The sequence below is a fragment of the Mus musculus genome, chromosome 2 (genome assembly GCF_000001635.26).
Source record: "Mus musculus strain C57BL/6J chromosome 2, GRCm38.p6 C57BL/6J".
In the NCBI taxonomy this organism is placed as follows: domain Eukaryota; kingdom Metazoa; phylum Chordata; class Mammalia; order Rodentia; family Muridae; genus Mus; species Mus musculus.
The window spans coordinates 107386399-107405675 of record NC_000068.7 but is presented as its reverse complement, the minus strand read 5'-3'; positions in this window follow the sequence as shown (position 1 = coordinate 107405675).

The following is a 19277-nucleotide window of genomic DNA, read 5'->3' as shown; positions in this document are numbered from 1 at the left end:
GAGTATTCCTTACTTTTTTAAAAATGCTTTTGCTTTTAAGAATGGCCTATCATTTGCTTTAGAAACTTTAGAACTGTGAGTATCTCAGAGAATTATCTGGGAACGTGTACTGAGATTAACATAAGAATGGTCTCCATGCTGGGGCATGGAGTCAAAACAGACAAGTAGACAAGAAGTCAAAAACAGACAAGTAGATATTGTATCAAACTACAAAGCCTCCACTGAGCATAGAACATGATCACTAGAGAAAACATAAGAGAGGAACAAATATTTACACATCAAAACAAGGCTGATGTCCAAAGCAGGAAAGAGATTCCTAGCAAAATTTGGTAACAAACCCACCAACCAAAGAGTAAACTCCAAAACGGCCCAATTTAAACATGAAAAAATGAACATAATGGACATTGCCTCAAAAAAAAAACTGTAAATGAAAAAGAAAAAGAACTTTTATATAGCCAACTGCTGTTATATTATTAATATAAAAAGTGCCTCTATATTATTGTCTGGGAAATGTAAATCAAGCAACAATAAAATATCACCTCATACCTATTACCAAAACAAAAGCCGAGCATCAGATGTTTGTGTGGCTGTGGAAAAGTGGGGATTCTTGTGTAATTTGATGGGAGAGTAATGAGATGCTACCACCTCAAAAAATTAAAACTAGAACCACTGTATGTGACTATTTGACTTCTGGATTCCTGATAAAGAAATTAAAATCAGAATTCCTAAGAGATAGCTAGTGGCCATGTATGCAAAATTATTTAACACATGAAAGGATAAAAGCAAACAAAATTCAGTGCAATAGCAATGTGAATAATGAAATGTATGTAGAAGTGTGCACATATACAGAATTTAAGGGTACAAAGAACAAATACTGCTACTGACGACTTAAAGTCATGAGTGAACTCAGAGGATATTATGTTAAGTGAAATAAGATAGACATGGAAATTCAAATATTACAAGAGCCATTTACAAGTAACAAATTTAACATAGTCAAATTCTTTTGGGGGGGGGTATTTATTTCATTTACATTTCCAGTGCTATCCCAAAAGTCCCCCACCTGCTCCCCCACCCACTCCCCGACCCACTCACTCCCACTTCTTGGCCCTGGCATTCCCCTGTACTGAGGCATATAAAGTTTGAACGACCAATGGGCCTCTCTTTCCACTGATGGCCAACTAGGCCATCTTCTGATTCATATGCAGCCAGAGACACGACCTCTAGGGGGGTATTGGTTAGTTCATATTGTTGATCCACCTATAGGATTGCAGATCCCTTCAGCTCCTTGGGTACTTTCTCTAGCTCCTCCATTGGGGGCCCTGTGATCCATCCAATAGCTGACTGTGAGCATCCACTTCTGTGTTTGCCAGGCCCCGGCATAGTCTCACAAGAGACAGCCATATCTGGGTCCTTTCAGCAAAATCTTGCTAGTGTATGCAATGGTGTCAGCGTTTGGAAGCTGATTATGGGATGGATCCCCGGACATGACAGTCTCTAGATGGTCCATCCTTTCGTCTCAGCTCCAAACTTTGTCTCTGTAACTCCTTCCATGGGTGTTTTGTTCCCAATTCTAAGAAGGGGCAAAGTGAAACTTAGAATACCCAAGATATAAGATACAATTTGCTAAACTCATGAAACTTAAGAAGAATGAAGACCAAAGTATGGACACTTTGCCCCTTCTTAGAATTGGGAACAAATTCTTAAATATAGATAAGAAAATGGTGGTTTTGAAGGTCTCAGGGGGTAAAGAACTGAGAAATCTTAGTCAAAACGCACATCATACTTACAAAAGATAAAACAGATGGATCCTCAGGTGGTAATGATATGTAGGAAGGATATGGACACTTAGGGGATGAGGCCTCATTGAAGAAAGCATGGGAACTAGGCCTTTGGAGGGCATGTCAGTCTCAAGTACCTTGCTTCTCTGGGCTTCCTGCTTGCCTTGAATGGATCAGGATTGTCCACCCCATACCATTCCCACCAAGATGTTCTTATCTCTCAACAACTTCTCAGGCTATGAAGCCAATGGCTGAGATCTCTGAACATGGAAGAAAATAAATTAGTTTATGTCAGATATTTGCTGCGAAATGATGAGAAAATGTATCCAACAACATTGATATTATGTTAAATGTTCTTATCATAAAAGTGAGTAGGAAATATGAAAATGAGACAAACTATGAAATGTAGTAGATAGGTTTACAGCATTCAGGACTGTGGTGGTTTGAATGATATGCCCTCCACTCCAGGTCACAGGTATTTGAGTACAAGGGTTCCAGTTTGGGGTACTATCTGGAAAAGCTTAGCAGTCTGGTCCTAGTTGAAGGAAATATGTTGCTGAAGGGATGCTCCAGCATATAACAAGGACACATGCTCCACTATGTTCATAGCATCCTTATTTATAATATCCAGAAGCTAGGAACAATCCAGATGTCCCTCAACAGAGGAATGGATACAGAACCTAGTCACAAAAACCACACATACTATGTACTCACTGATAAGTGTATATTAGCCAAAAAGAAGCTCAGGATACCCAGGATACAACTCACAGACCATATGAAACCCAAGAAGAAAGAAGACCACACCAAAGTGTGGATTCTACAGTCCTACTCAGAAGGAGGAAGAAAATAATATTGGGAAGCAGAAGGAGAGAGGGATCTGGGAGGGAGAGAGGAAGAGGAGAAAATAAGGTGAGGGGGCATTCTCATTCATGAGGAGATGGGGAGGAATTTGAAAGGAGGACGGTAGCACTGGGGGAGGGAGAACTAGGAATAGCCCCTAGAAAGTCCCAGATGCCAGGAACCTAAGAGGTTCCTAGGACACAAGGATGGCATTAGCCAAAATACCCAACGAAGGGGAAATAGAACATGTAGAGACCATATAGGCAGGGCCCCCAGTTGAGGGATGGGGCTACCCACCCACCTCAAAAATATTAATCCAGAATTCCCCCTGACAAAATAAAGTGCAGTGACAAAGAGTGAAGCAGAGACTGAAGGAAAGGCCATCCAGAGACTGCCCCACCTAGGGATCCATCCCATCTGCTGACACCAAACCCAGATGCTATTGCTGATGCCAAGAAGCACTTGATGATAGGAGCTTGGGATAGCTGTCCCCTGAGAGGTTCTGCCAGTATTTGACCAATTCAGTTGTGGATGCTCTCAACCAACATCAGAATGAGTATGGGGACCCCAATGGAAGAGTTAGGGGAAGGACTAAAGGAGCATAATGGGATTGTAACTCCATAGGAAGAACCACAGTATCAACCCCAAAGCTCCCAGGGACTAAACTGCCAAGCAAAGAGTACAAATGGAGGGACCCATGGCTCCAGCTGCATATGTACCAGAGGATCACCTTATCAGGAAGGAGAGCCCCTGGGTCCTATGGTGGCTTCGTGACACAGTGTAGGGAAATGCTAGAACACTCAGGCAGGTGTGGGTGGGTGGGTAGAGGAACACCCTCACAGAGGCAGAGGGAGGGGGAGGGCATAAGGGGTTTGTGGAGGGGAAATTGGGAAGGGGGATAACATTTGAAATGTCAATAAATAAAATAACAAATAAAAAATGAAAAATGAGTAAAACCCTCACCTACTCCTAGTTTACTTTGTTTTACGTTTTCAGTTGAAGATGTGAGACCATATGAAGCCTAAGAAGAAGGAAGAGCAAAATGTAGGGCACTTCAGTGCTTCTTCGAAGGGTGAACAAAATACTCACAGGAGGAAATATAGAGACAAAGTGTGGAGAAGTGACTAAAGGAAAGGCCATCCAGAGACTAACCCACCTGGGGTTCTATCCTATATACAGCCACCAAACCCAGATGTTATTGTGGATGCCGGGAAGTACTTGCTGATGGAAGCCTGATTTAGACTCTGCCAGAGCCTGACAAATACACAGGCAGATATTCACAGCCAACCAGTTGACTGAGTGTGGGGTCCCAGATGGAAGAGATGGAGAAGGGACTGAAGGAGATGAGGGAGGTTGCAGCCCCATGGGGGGAGCAACAATGTCAATAGTCCAGACACCATCCCACCCCACCCCACCCCACAGAGCTCCCGGGGACTGGACCACCAAGGAATACACATAGAGAAACTCATGACCCTGGCCACATATGTAGCAGAGGATGGCCTTGTTGGACATCAGTGGTAGGAGGGTGTTCCATGCCTTGGGCCTGAGGGTGTTAGATGCCCAATTGTAGGGGAATGTCAGGGAGGGAAGTCGGGAGTGTGGGGGAGCACCCTCATAGAAGCAGGGGAAGGGGGAAATGGGATAGGGGACTTCCAAAGGGGAGACCTGGGAAGGGGGAAACATTTGAAATGTAAATTAAAAAATTCCAAGAAAAAAAAAAAAAAGATGTGAGCTCTCAGCTACTGTTTCCAGTTGTGTACTAGTTGTTGGATGCCTGTTGCCAAGTTTGCCAAACATGATGGACTCTTATTCCTTTGAAATAATAAGTTCAAGTAAATACTATAAGTATTTCTTTAAGTTTTCTTTGTCCTGGTGCTTTGTCACAGCAACAGAAAAGTAACTGATATAGAAGGATGTTTATGTCCCAGGGTTATTTATTTCTCCAAGCTTATGAAGTTGTAGATATTACACACATTCTATTTTTATATGCTAGTCATACCTCAGCCAAGTGTTTTAAAGAAAAAAATCTTTGATAACATTAAGTTTAACAGGCTGAAGGATGATCAACTTCTACAATATATACATATTTCAAAATAGAAGTGTAGAGTTATAGTAGTATGTTAACTACTAGTAGGTATATGATAGAGCTATAATCATTTACTTATTTCTATTTTATGGTAGCTAAATATTCTACAACAGCATTTATAATTCTTACAGCTATAAAATTATATTAAACATAATTATGAAGCAAGTCTCTGTGTCCCAATTCTGAAGTGAACCAATTGTACATCTCCTACAAGTGAAGCAAGATGGCATGTTGTTATGGAAAGAGTGGAGTGAGTTATTTATGTCTGAGTTATCTGTAGGAAGCTGGCCAGCCGTCTGTTTGGGGTGGGGCAGTTCTCCATCTGGGGTAGCTAATTAGTGATGATAGCTGCAATCTGTAATGTTGCTGCTTTGTTGAAGTAAGAATCATCCTTTGTAGAGTACCAGATCCTTTTAGGAAGAAAACACTTCAAGGTTATCTTTTTAAATAATCATGTTTTCTGAACTTAAAATCTCATTTATCAAGCAGGTTACCACACAAATAAATTAAAGAAAGAAAAGGGATGAGAAGAAAAGAAGGAGAAAAAAAGAGCCAGAAACCGAAGAAGGGAAGGAGAGGGCAAAATTTGGTTGAATCCTCAGATTACAAAGTACCTAGAGGAGAATAACCTTTTATAACTAGTTTAGACTCATCATGCAGATGAGAAAGCTGAAAGTCTATTAAGAAGAAAAAGCACCATCCTCTGCTACTTCAGAGAATGGCCTTATGTGTCTTCAGTGGGAGGAGAGGCCCTTGGTCCTGTGAAGGCTCGATACCCCAGTGTAGGGCAATGCCAAGGTGGTGAGGTGGGAGTGGGTGAATGGGTAGGGGAGCACCCTCATAGAAGCAGGGGGAGGGAGGATGGGATAGGGAGTTTGGGGAGGGGAAAGTGGGTATGTGGATATCATTTTAAATGTTAATAAATAAAATATACAATGTTTTTAATTTATAAAAAAGAAGAAATGGTGCTTGGTGTTCAGCAACAGTATTAGTCTTAGTAAATGTTTGAGTGCTGTGAAAACACGCCATGACTATGGCAACTCTTATCAAAAGAGAAAGCACTTAACTTGGCCTTGCTTATAGGTTCAGAGGTTTAGTTCATCTTCATAATTGCAGGGAGCATGGCAGCACAAAGGCAGATTGGTGCTGGATGAGCAGCGAAGAGCTCTACATCCAATATCACAGGTAGCAGAAAAACAGAGGGCCCCTGGACTGGCTTGGCCTTGTGAAAACTCAAAGACCATCTCCAGTGACACCTTTTCTCCAAGAAGGCCATGCCTACCCTAACAAGGTCACACCCCTTAATCCTTCTAAGTACTGTCACTCTCTGATGACTAGGAACTCAAATATGTGAGGCAATGGTGAAGTGGAAATTTCTGGTTTCTTTAACAACTCCATTGTATCATGTGATGATTTTCCTGGATGCTGTCTTGTGAGCAAGCATGTGATGCTTTGCTGAAAACAGACACTTGAAAGGGTACATGTCATTTAGAAAGAATACAAATGGAACCACACAAACATTGAGAGGAAGCTCTTACATTGTTATGCCTTGCAATGCTTAGCTACCTCACTGGTTTTCACTGCTCTTCACTGGTCTTCCCTAGTCTTCACTTTGTAGAGAGAGATGTACCAAAGAACTTCTCATGGTATTCCAGCTGATTCTGGCTGCTTCCACTGACTCATGCGAAAAGAGCCAGTAGGAGGAGAGCAGTGGGTCAGGCTTAGTGTCTGAGACCACAAAATTACTACATGATGAAAGAAAAAGCAAAGTGGGCTAGAAGGAAAACTGGCTCCCTATCCTGATCCTCATGCTTTCATTGCTAGGTACCCAGAGCATCTCTGTGGGACTAGGGGTGGGGAAGAGCAAGAAGCAGTAGATAAAGGATTAGTTAGTGTTCAGCCAAGAGTTCTACCAGAGGTTTTGCCTGGGGCTATACAGGCACCTTTAACCTTCCCAGTCTTTGTGCAGCATATACCTGCCAGCAATGGTGGTCATTCCTATAATGAGTTGATGTGGCATCCAATAGAAATGTGAGAGCTAAAGCTTTTGAAGGAGGCTTTTGTATTGTATGGCTTGCATTGTCCATTCATTTAATAAATGCAAATTTACTGGGCTGCACAGCATCAAGTTAGTTGCCTATATTGAAAGGGATTGATGTCAGCTATGCTATAAGCTGGCCAGCAACTACAATGGTTGTTGTGGTGGGCACATGAATTCATGAAAATAGAGTAACATAATATAGTAAAGGGGTAAATGTGGCTAAAGACCAACTGCTTGGTGAAGAGCATTATGCTGACCTACAAAAATAAATTTTTTCTCATGATGCTATAACTGAACGATGTCATGTTTCAGCTTTAAGAGCTTAGAATATGATTGAGGAACCAGAGGGGGAAATCCACCTTATTTACTAAGGTAATACAGCATCCTGCAGAATTATTTACTGACTTCCTACAGAGATTGGGTTCAGCTGTAAACAGATCGTTATCAGACCCTAAAATCAGACAGTCATTGATAGATTATGGCCTTTGAAAAGGCAAATAGTGAATGTAAGAGAGCAGTTATAGCATTGAACTTTTGCCACGAGACGTTAGCCTGCTCTCTCCCCTTGCTGGCTAGCCAACCTTCCTCCAGCTCAGCCTGGCTCAGTTCACTGTAATAAGTGGAATGACAGCAGAGACAGCAGCAGCACAGCAGAGGTGGTAGAGGCAATTCCCCCTCCCTGCTCTGGCCTTTTCACCTTCACTTGAACCCTCCTACCTGGCCAGGCCAGAGATCTCTGAGTTTGGCCTCTGGTAGACAGGCATAGAGTTGTTTATGTTCCTTTGGCTTTAGGGACAATAGGAATAATCTTGGGGGAAAAGTGGAATGACTTCTTAAGGATTTATTCTACATCCAGGTATAGTAGGTGGGGAAAGCGAGGAAGAAAGTAAAATTATGGCATATGTGAAAAAGGAAATGCAAATTAATGCAGGAGATAGAATTGCTTGGTTGTCGACAACCAAAGAAAACTCATGGTGTGACTCATAGCTCTAGTTGCATATGTAGCAGAGGATGGCATAGTCAGTCATCAATGAGAGGAGAGCCCATTAGCCCATTGGTCATGTGAAGGTTATGTGCCCCAGTATAGGGGAATTCCAGGGCCAGGAAGCAGGAGTGGGTGGGTTTGTGAGCAGGGGGAGGGGAGAGAGGATAGGGGATTTTTGGAGGGGAAACTAGGAATGGGGATAACATTTGAAATGTAAATAAAGAAAATATCTAATAAGAAATTGCTTGGTTGTTATTGTTTCCTTTTTTAATTAATATTTTTGTTACATATTTTCCTCAATTACATTTCCAATGCTATCCCAAAAGTCCCCCATACTCTCCCCCCTCACTTCCCTACACACTCATTCCCATTTTTTTTTTTTTTTGGCTCTGGCGTTCCCCTGTACTGGGGCATATACAGTTTGCGTGTCCAATGGGCCTCTCTTTCCAGTGATGGCCAACTAGGCCATCTTTTGATACATATGCAGCTAGAGTCAAGAGCTCCGGGGTACTGGTTAGTTCATAATGTTGTTCCACCTATATGGTTGCAGATCCCTTTAGCTCCTTGGGTACTTTCTCTAGCTCCTCCATTGGGAGCCCTGTGATCCATCCAATAGCTGACTGTGAGCATCCACTTCTGTGTTTGCTAGGCCCCGGCATAGTCTCACAAGAGACAGCTACATCTGGGTCCTTTCGATAAAATCTTGCTAGTGTATGCAATAGTGTCAGCATTTGGAAGCTGATTATGGGGTGGATCCCTGGATATGGCAGTCTCTAGATGGTCCATCCTTTCGTCTCAGCTCTAAACTTTGTCTCTGTAACTCCTTCCATGGGTGTTTTGTTCCCAATTATAAGGAGGGGCATAGTGTCCACACTTCAGTCTTCATTCTTCTTGAGTTTCATGTGTTTAGCAAATTGTATCTTATATCTTGGGTATCCTAGGTTTTGGGCTAATATCCACTTACCAGTGAGTACATATTGTGTGAGTTCCTTTGTGAATGTGTTACCTCACTCAGGATGATGCCCTTCAGGTCCATCCATTTGGCTAGGAATTTCATAAATTCATTCTTTTTAATAGCTGAGTAGTACTCTATTGTGTAAATGTACCACATTTTCTGTATCCATTCCTCTGTTGAGGGGCATCTGGGTTCTTTCCAGCTTCTGGCTATTATAAATAGGGCTGCTATGAACATAGTTGAGCATGTGTCCTTCTTACCGGTTGGGACATCTTCTGGATATATGCCCAGGAGAGGTGTATTGCTGGATCCTCTGGTAGTACTATGTCCAATTTTCTGAGGAACCGCCAGACTGATTTCCAGAGTGGTTGTACAAGCTTGCAATCCCACCAACAATGGAGGAGTGTTCCTCTTTCTCCACATCCTCGCCAGCATCTGCTGTCACCTGAATTTTTGATCTTAGCCATTCTGACTGGTGTGAGATGGAATCTCAGGGTTGTTTTGATTTGCATTTCCCTGATGATTAAGGATGTTGAACATTTTTTCAAGTGCTTCTCTGCCATTCGGTATTCCTCAGGTGAGAATTCTTTGTTCAGTTCTGAGCCCCATTTTTAATGGGGTTATTTGATTTTCTGAAGTCCTCCTTCTTGAGTTCTGGGCAAGGCCACACCAGTTAGAATGAACAGGAGCTTTTGAGAGTGTAGGAAAAATGTATATTCTCCAAACAGTGGTTAATGCTCAAAGACCCAAATTAATGTTATAAATGAGTAGTGTTGAAATAAAAGGTTTAGTCGATGCAGGAGCTGATGTTAGTATACTTTACCAAAAGTTTTAGAATCTAGATTGGTCACTTCAGAAAGTTTTACACACAGTTTATAAGAATTGGTAAATTATCATGATAGGGCAAAGTGTTCAATAGATTGACTGTGTTGGACCAGAAGGACAAACAGGAAAGTTGAGACTTTATGTGACTGACATAACCATAAATTTATGGGGAGGGTATCTTTTACAACAATGGGTTACTCAAGTGACTAGTCCTGTAATTTCAGGGACAGCAAATGAGGAAATCAGGGGAGATATGGGAGATACTCCTGGGAAAGATATTGATACAGTTGACTGAGAGCAATCAGAAGTTGTGCCCATTGTCCAAACACTGGACATCATGGATTGAGTTTCCACATTTATAAAAGGGGCATATACTAACAGTTTTATCATTAAAATGGTTTCCAAGCAGACCTGTTTGGCAAGAGCAGTGGTCTGTTATGCAAGAAAAATTGCAGGCACTTTAACAACTGGTACAAGAGCAGCTGGAGGCACAATATACAGAAGAATCTACAAGCCCATGGATTTCCCCTCTGTTGTAAAAAAACAGAAATCAGGTAAGTGGAGGATAATAATGGATTTAAGAGGAGTAAAGAGAGTAATTTAACCAATAGGTACTTTACCGCCTAGACTTTCCTTACTTTCTTTGTTACTGAGATCATGGCCTATAATAATAATAATAATAATGGACTTGAAAAACTACTTTTCTCACAATACTGTTACATGAGCAAGATAGGTTTACTTTCTCAGTACCTACTCTGAACATCAGTGGTCCAATATAAAGGTACAATTGGAATGGACTTCCACAGGGAATGTTAAACAGTCCAACTTTCTGTTAATATTGCATGCAACAACCATTAGAAATAATTTGTGAGTAATTCCTCTGTCTATCACTTATCACTACATGGATGACATATTTTTGGCTAATTCTGATGAAGATGTTTTAGAGAAAACATTTAAAGAAACACAAATTCTGCCATGCTGGGAGATACAGATTGCTCCAGAAAACTACAAGGAGATTCACCTAATTATATGGGTTGTAAAATTAGTCAGCAAAAAAATTTTACCCACAAAATTAAAATATTAAATATAGAAATTAAAATATTAGTGACCAATTTCAAACTTAAAGATTTTTTTCTAAATAACGGAATATATAAACTGGCTGAGGCCTACAATTAAATTAAGTACTTATGAGGTAAATATTTTTTTTCAGACATTACAAGGAGATTGAATTTAAATTGTCCAAGATGTCTAACAGCTGAAATTAGAAGTCTTGCAAGGATTACAAGATGCATATATAGATCAGATTGATCCTAAACTTAATTGTATTTTGGTAACTTTTCCTTCAATTCATTCTCCTACTGGCCTCATTATGCAAAGAGAAGATCATATTAAGGAATGGATCTTCTTAGCACATAAGCAAAGTAAAAAATTGCAGATATATGTAGAAAATATTTCTAAATTAATTGTAAAAGGTAGAATAAGACTGTCAATTGTCAGGAACATATCAAGGTGAAATTATAGTACTTCTTAATAATATTGACATTATATTCTTATGGCTGATCAGTAAAAATAGGCCAAAGGCTTATAGTAACTACTTGGGAGAAATTAATAGCAAATATCTGAAAAGCAAATATATGCAGTTTATAAAAAAAATTGTATTCTTCCACATATTTTATAAACAACACCAAATCTCAAGGCACCAACATTCTATAATAATGCAAACAAGACACTGGGTTTGTGCTATCTTTTCTTTGGAGCTTGTCTTTGACTTTGACAGTTGAACCTTGGGGATAAGGTTCATAGTGTGTGAGATTGTGGTTGTACCAATCCAGGTGTTATTTCAGGAGCAATCATTCTCCTTTCAAACAGAGGCAATGTAAATCACTATTTTACTTAATGTTTCAACCTCTCTCTCTCTCTCTCTCCCTCTCTCTCTCTCTTTCTCATGTGTGTGTGTGTGTGTGTGTGTGTGTGTGTGTGTGTGTATGTGTGTGTGTGTGTGGTTTGTGTGGGGTAGGGAGAGTATATGCTATGGAAGGTATGTGGAAGACAAAGGACAGTTTTGTGGAATAGGTATTTTCTTTTACCTTTTTACAAGAGTTCCAGGACTGACCTAAGGTAACCAAGCTTATGCCACAAGTGCCTTTCCATTTTTTTTCTGGTATTTTAATTATTTTATTATTATCAAAGAATTTTCTGGATGTAGGAGCTCATCTTTTCATTCCTTCACTTCTTAAGGTAGAAAACAGAATTTCTCTGTTAGTCTTCTTATGCATAAAAAAGGGGGACACAGTCATGTACTGTTGAACTAGCACCTGGTACATAGGACATATAATAGGGTCTAGGACATAACTGCTCATTGAATGTTATCTTTTCTTATGTATTCAACAGCTTAGAGGTTCTAGCCTAAATAATTAAGCATGACTAAGTCCTCTCTCTCTCTCTCTCTCTCTCTCTCTCACACACACACACACACACACACACACACATGCACAATCTCTACAGAGTTATTATAAGGAAGAAATGATGTCACTTGCTATGAATTATAGAAATATTTGGCATATCAAAGCCTCCAAATGGCTAAGCCACGATGAGTGGTTTTTCCATGGCCCATCAGCTAGAATGGTTTTGACAGCTGGCAGTTATAAGGGGCAATAACATTGAAAAACAATGAAATTTTGAGTCAGATTCAGTTGGAATTAAAAATTAAGTTACACCTTTAATACAAAGGAGTATGACTTTAGCAAGTCATACTAAATTCCTAAAACTTAGGCTTCTGGCCTATAAATTGTGGCTACTGCCAGCAGAGTAGTTGAATAGGCTTACTACACTGAGTGATGTATCCAGTATTGTATTGCACTTTGAGCAGCCAACAGAAACTGCCTATAAAAGAAAACATTTATGATCTATTAATATCTATAAATCAGTTATTATATCCTATTTTTCTACCTGAGGTTCAGTGGGAAACAAACTTCAGACACACTTGCTTCCACAGAATCGAACCTAGAGCACCCTCATCTGATCCCCTTCTGTCAACAGGCAAAAACATTCGGTAATCACTCTGGAGACTGCTGGCAGCATGGCCAACTGTTCTCAGAGATGACTCAGAAACAACCAGCCTGTGCTTGAAGGGGCTATAGAGCTCTCAAGTCTGAGTCATTGAGGTGCCACAGCCTCCAGCCCTGATGTTCCCAAGTGACTTCGCAACTCCCTACTCAGACATCTATGCTTCATTCAGAAGACATCTGAGGGCTTAATGGCATTGGGTCTGAAGTCATCACTCACATTTGCATGTACTTCTGATGATCTAGTCACCTGTTATCACAAGTTCAAAAGTCTCCTCTTCCGTGAAACCTTCCCAGATGATCCTGGCTAGTGCCCAGGACTCTCCACTGAGTGCCCTGCCCTTCCTCTGTAAGGCATTTCAAGGCTTTACACTTCTGGAACTATGCAATACTGAATAATAATGCTTGAAACGGTGGATATGTTCTTTTTAAGCTTTTCCTTCTTGCTATAGACAAAACTGTTTTAATTCCTAAATCTGTTATGAGATATGTTAGTATGTTATTCATTCCATATCCCCTCAAAGTGTAATATACACATTGAGAGTTCAAAAACACTAAAGGGTCATGAACACATCAAACATATCCAACTTTTGATACACAAAAATAGAGACTGCTCCATAGTGACTTTCAATCATGTTAATTACCTCCCATGAGTCTTATAATTCAGTTTTTCATACAAAATTTGGCTTCTAGCTAAGGTCATATTGTTGAATTTTTATTAAATATTATAAAACGTTATTAGAAATATTTAATGTAGTCATTTATATTTATTTTATACACTAAAGGTTAGCTGACATTGCTACATGTTTTCAAAACAATGGTTTGTGAGGCTTGCAAAGCTTCTTGACTTCTTGTGAATTTGAATATCATATTAAAATCTGGGGTTTGCTCCAAGTAACTGAGCTGAGCTCATTAACCTCCTCCAGCAAAAATTCCCACTCTCAGTTTCACTCTCATTGTATTACTAACATTAATTCTAAGTCTGCAGGATAGCTCACTGGTAAAACACTTGCCTGGATTGCAGAGGCTGGGCTTTGATCCCCAATATGTCAAAAACAGACAAACAAAAATGTATCTACCCAGTAATGCCAAATTTGGGGGTCAATTACTTTGAAAAGAAGAGAAAACAACACAGGTTTGATCTGTTCATTTTAACCCAAAAGCGGGCAAAATTCCTACTGGAACTACTTGCCATTTCTCTCTTTACCAAGCCTCTGTCTATTTTCTCAGACACAGACTTGCTCCTCACCCCAAGCCATTTCTTCATACCTGATCACAAGAAAATTCTCTTGTTGGATGCTTGGCTGTCACTCACTTGATCTGATCTATTTTAAGTGCAGCTTCACAGAATTTTCTACCTTAAATAGCACTTTTGTAATGTTTCTTCTATGCTTAAAAACCTTTTATGGTTTGTGAGCTCTTACAACTCTGAGACTAAATTATCCCCAATCCTGGATGGAATCGTTATTTTCTACTCGTTTCTTCAGTGAGATAAACTTCTGTAGTCTTTGACGGATATACAGTGGAGGTGATTTCCTCAGCTCTAGCATCCCAACGAATCCTTGTGCAAACACTGTGTATGTGGATGCATGAATGAGATAAGACCCCAAGATGAGGATCAAGGAAGTTAGAGATCAAAGAGATTCTGAGCAGGGTATATAGTGACTGAGGAGTGTAAAAGATCTGGAGAAGGTTTGACAGACACTAAGCCAAGGCTGATCTTCTGTAATCTGCGGAAGGTCTGTCATATTGCTCCTTCCCATAATCCTTCACTAACTTAATCTATATTCGACCACTTATATAGTAATAGTCAGATGTTATGGTAAATTAAGACAGGATGGTATTTGAGTTCACTCAGAAACAGATCCTGAAACAAGGATCCCACAGAAAAGGGCTTATTAATGCCAGGAACACATGTAAACCCAGGAGGAGAATAAGGAAAGAGGATAATCAATGTGAGATATATTATCTAGTAAATTTCAATTCTTTGTAACCAGGTCTGAATCCAGCAGGAACAGGACTAGGAAAATGGGGTGAAATACAACCTTTAGAGGTCATGCATATAGCCAGGAAGTGAAGGCATCCACAACACTGTGTCACTCAGTATTTCAAGTGTGCATTCACCCCTGCATTCAGACAGAGCAATTTGCAGTGTTTGAAGTCCTCAGAAAGGAGATGCAGATTCGGGTAGTCCATAGTCTTCCTTTGTAACTCTTGTTTTTATGGAGGCAAAAGAAGATGCACTGGTAAACAAATGACCTATAGGAATCAGCTATGGACTGTAATGAGCATATGCCCTGTTCCTCTTACTGTATGTATGCCTTTGAGTAAGTGAATTTTTTCAATCTCAGCTTCTCAGTTTTCAGAGTAATTGGTCAGGCATCATTGAAGTGTTTGTATTCTACCAGAGAACCAAAATAATTTCTCCCCAATGAAAACCTTGAATAAAACTGGAGAAAACAAAAGTAGAATGGTCCTCACTGAGGTACAGACAGGGAGTCCCAGATGGGAAATGTTATCTTGGAAACCTAACACTTCCAGAAAGCAAAAAATGAAACACCCTGCACTACTGGTCTTTATCTGAATCCTGGCACCATCACATACTGGCCCCTGCAAATGTTCTATGATGCTTAGTGGTATTGTGTAATATTTAGTGTCAATCCAGTTCTTTACCAGAGAAGGAAAGACATCACTAGCAGATATTATAATACGCTTTCATTCACAGATTGCTATATGAGATTGTTAATTGATAATCAAGTTATAGTACTGCTACTTGACATGATAGGGATGTAGAAATGGTGTTCAAATAACAAATGTATAATAAATTTTACCTAGATGGTAGAGAATCATTTCTGAGGTTTGTGGAATTGAGAGACTGTGGGTGATTAAAAATGACCTGTTAATTTATTTTTACCATCACTCTTTATTTTATTAAATATTATACTTTTAGATAAGTATTACTACACTGTAATTTTCATTATTATGATGATATATCTTCTCAAAGACTCAACAAGTTGAAACTGGAGTCATAAATCAAGCCTATGGCTTTTTAAATCTCAAGTTCGCGTCACACTAGTATTATATCCATGTAGCATGTGACTGTGTCACAATACAATTTACAGAAGCAATCTCTAAATTCCTGAAAATATCAAGTCCACAGATTGTCAACATGGACGTCAAAGGGCATGACTAACTACATATAAGGAATTGTAATGAAGACTTATTATTTTGAATTATTGAACTTTTCATTTTGAAGTTCTGCCAGGAAAAACCAAAGCAAGTATGAAAATTCATTGTTGTTGTTTTGTTGTTGATAATGATGATTTCAGTAGAGAAAGTCACAAATACTTTACTTCAGAACTAGCTTTTATAGTGAGCAATTTCCATTTCATTCATTCACCCATTCAATATAATTCGCATACCTATAAAGTTAAAATTGTAACAGATATGGTTTTATTCCACATTATTTATAATGACTGAAATATTGCAAATGTTTCACTCTTTATAATAATAAATATTATATTACGGTAAAATATTTGCTTAAAGTCGTTCATTTATCTATCATTTCCCCCTGAAAAACTTATACTACTACTACTATTATTCCCTCTTTCACAGATGAGAAAATAAAGCTAGGGAATAAATAATATCCAGTAGCTTCTGCATTCATAAGCAGAGAACTTTAGAGTAAAACTCAGGCATTTTCTTTATTAACAAACCTCTCATATACACTGGAAATGGGAGAGTTAGGGAAGAAAACACCTTGGAAGACTACAATGATTCTCTTCTTCTCCATGGATGATTCTTTCTCAAATCCTGCTATGGGAACTTTAGACTCTAGGTAGAAAAGCTTCATACCTAAGCTCTGCACTTTCCTATGTGTACATAGAGTCCATGTCTTTCTGTCCATTTTTTTATATTTTATTTTTTGTATTGGTTATTTTATTTATTTATATTTCAAATGTTGCTCCCTTCCCAATTTCCCCTCTGCAAACCCCCTATCCCATCCCCCCACCCCCTATTTCAATGAGTATGCTCCCTCATCCACCCACTCACTCCTAGCATCTCACTGCCCTAGCATCCTTCTTCACTGGAGTATTGAGCCTCCACAGGACCAAGGGGCTCCCCTCCCATTGATGACAGATTAGGCAGTCATCTGCTATATATCCAGCTGGAGCCATGAGTCCCTCCATGTGTACTCTTTGGTTGGTGGTTTAGTCCCTAGGAACTTTGGGATGTTTGGTTGGTTGATATGGGGGTTCCCAAGATCAGTCTGATGGTTGGCTGAAAGCATTCACATCTGTATTTTTCAGGCTCCGGCATAGCCTCTCAGGTGACAGCTATATGAGGCTATGCTCCTTCTTAATGGAGCCTTTATCACATGATGTGGCCATGGCTTGCAATTAATGTGGGCAAGTAAACCTAACACAAGTTTCTTTGTCTTTCTTGCCAGTTTCACTGACAGATTCACCTTGCCAAAGGCCATCATCAATTCTTTTCTGTACTCATGAACTCTAGAATTTCCATTTCTTTTTACTTAATGTACATTTTGTTACAGTTTCTCATTTACATGTCCAAACTTAAGTATCACTCTTCTTGCACCCTGCAGCCAAGATTAAGTAAAATTAAAGTAGTGTGAACAGAGCACGTTAATATTGCAACAGCTAATCTAACAACCCAGATGGATACACGTGGTGGACAGGCAATTGGAACATAGAATATAAATTAAGACAAATGACATAGTTCATGTCCTAGACTTGATGGAGATGGACAACCTATTTAACAGTGTTACTAATAATATGAAATTTTTATTGTTTAATTTTGAGCATTTCATACCATACTTGTCCACTGATTTTTAAAACTATAAACAAGGATAGACATTTGTACCCGAAGATTCACAAGGAAAAATATTACATACTAACAGAAATTTTATCATTATTTAACTTTTCATTACCTACCTCTCTAGCCATCATGTAAATTTCTTCAACAGCAGCATCTAAATCTGATGAACTTTCAATGGCAGAACCTTCAAGACATATACTTTTTTCATCTCAGCATCTAATGTTTAGTCAAACTTTACCATTGTGACATTTGGCTCAAAATTTTATTCTAGTTTTCTTTGTGGTGCTGTGATAAAAACATTGTGACCAAAAATAACATGGAGAGAAAATGGCTTATTTGGCTTATAGTCTACAGTCTACCATCAAAAAAACCAGGGCATGAGCCTAAGGCAAGAATCTAGAGGCAGGAACTGAAGCAGAGACTACAGAACACTGCTTTCTAACTTGTTTCTCTTAGTTTGCTCTTCTAACATTTTTATATAAGCCAGGCGTACCTGTCCAGGGATTGTATTGCTCAGAGGGGGGCTGGACACCTACATATTAATCATCTATCAGGAAAATACTCCACAGGCACATGCCCAAGGGCCAATCTGATAGTGGAAATGTCTCAATTGAGGTTTTCTTTACTTAGGTATGCCTAGGTCTGTGTCAAGTTAACAAAAACTATGACAATTCTAATTCTTTCACTTCCCAAGGGCAAATTTATTATTCTATTTGATTACTCATTTCTCCTAGCTTTTCATACAAACATAGCATCTTCCTATGAAATAATAAAAATCCAAAGAATGCGATTAACATGCTGCTGGCCATCTCAAACCCTAAGTTTGGTATATAAGCACTTCCCCAATGATGTTTCTATTCCTAGATCCTACCTTAATCACTCAGAATAATCTGATAGACAGCCATTACAATTTTGAAGACCATTTTGGTTCATTGATTGTACCATACATGCAAAGAAAGAATATTAAAAACAGTAAGGGAAAGAGTCCAATTAACATATAAAGGCAGACAATTGGAATTACACCTGATTTTTCACCAGAGAATCAAAAAGCCAGAAGGTTCTGGACAGATGCCTTGCAGATTCTAAGAGACTACAGATGTCAGTCCACCCTACAATGTCCAACAAAACTCTCAGTCACTATAGGTGGAGAAACCAAGATAATCTATGACAAAACCAAACGTAAACAACATGTTTGTACTAATCCAGTCCTAAAGAGAAAGCTAGAATGGGAAGTATAACACAAGGAGGGTAACTACACACACACACACACACACACACACAAAACTCAGAAAAAAGTATCTCATAACAAACCCAAATGAACAACCAAATGATAGGAATTAACAATCACTGGTCATTAATATCTCCTGATATAAATGCACTCAATTCCCCAATAAAAAGACATAGGCTAACAGAGTAGATACTTAAACAACATCTATCATTCTTCTGCATACAAGAAACAAAACTCAGAAACAAAGATAGACACTATCTCAGAGTAAAGGGCTAATAAAATAATTTTCCAACCAAACAGTCCTAAGAAATGAGCTGGAGTCACCATTCTAATATCTAATAAAATAGACTTTCAATCAAAAATAATTTAAGCAATATATGGGGAAGAACAGTGTATATTCACTACAGGAAAAACCCACCAACCTGAAATCTCAATTCAGAATATCTATGTCCCAAGTGCAAGGGCACCCATATTTGTCAAAGGAAATTTACTAGAGCTCAAAACACACAGTGACACAATAATAGTGGGAGACTTCAACATTCCATTCTAACCAAAAGACATCAAAACAGAAACAAAAGAAAGATACACTGAAACTAACAGAAGTTATGAATCAATAGATTTAACAGATATCTACA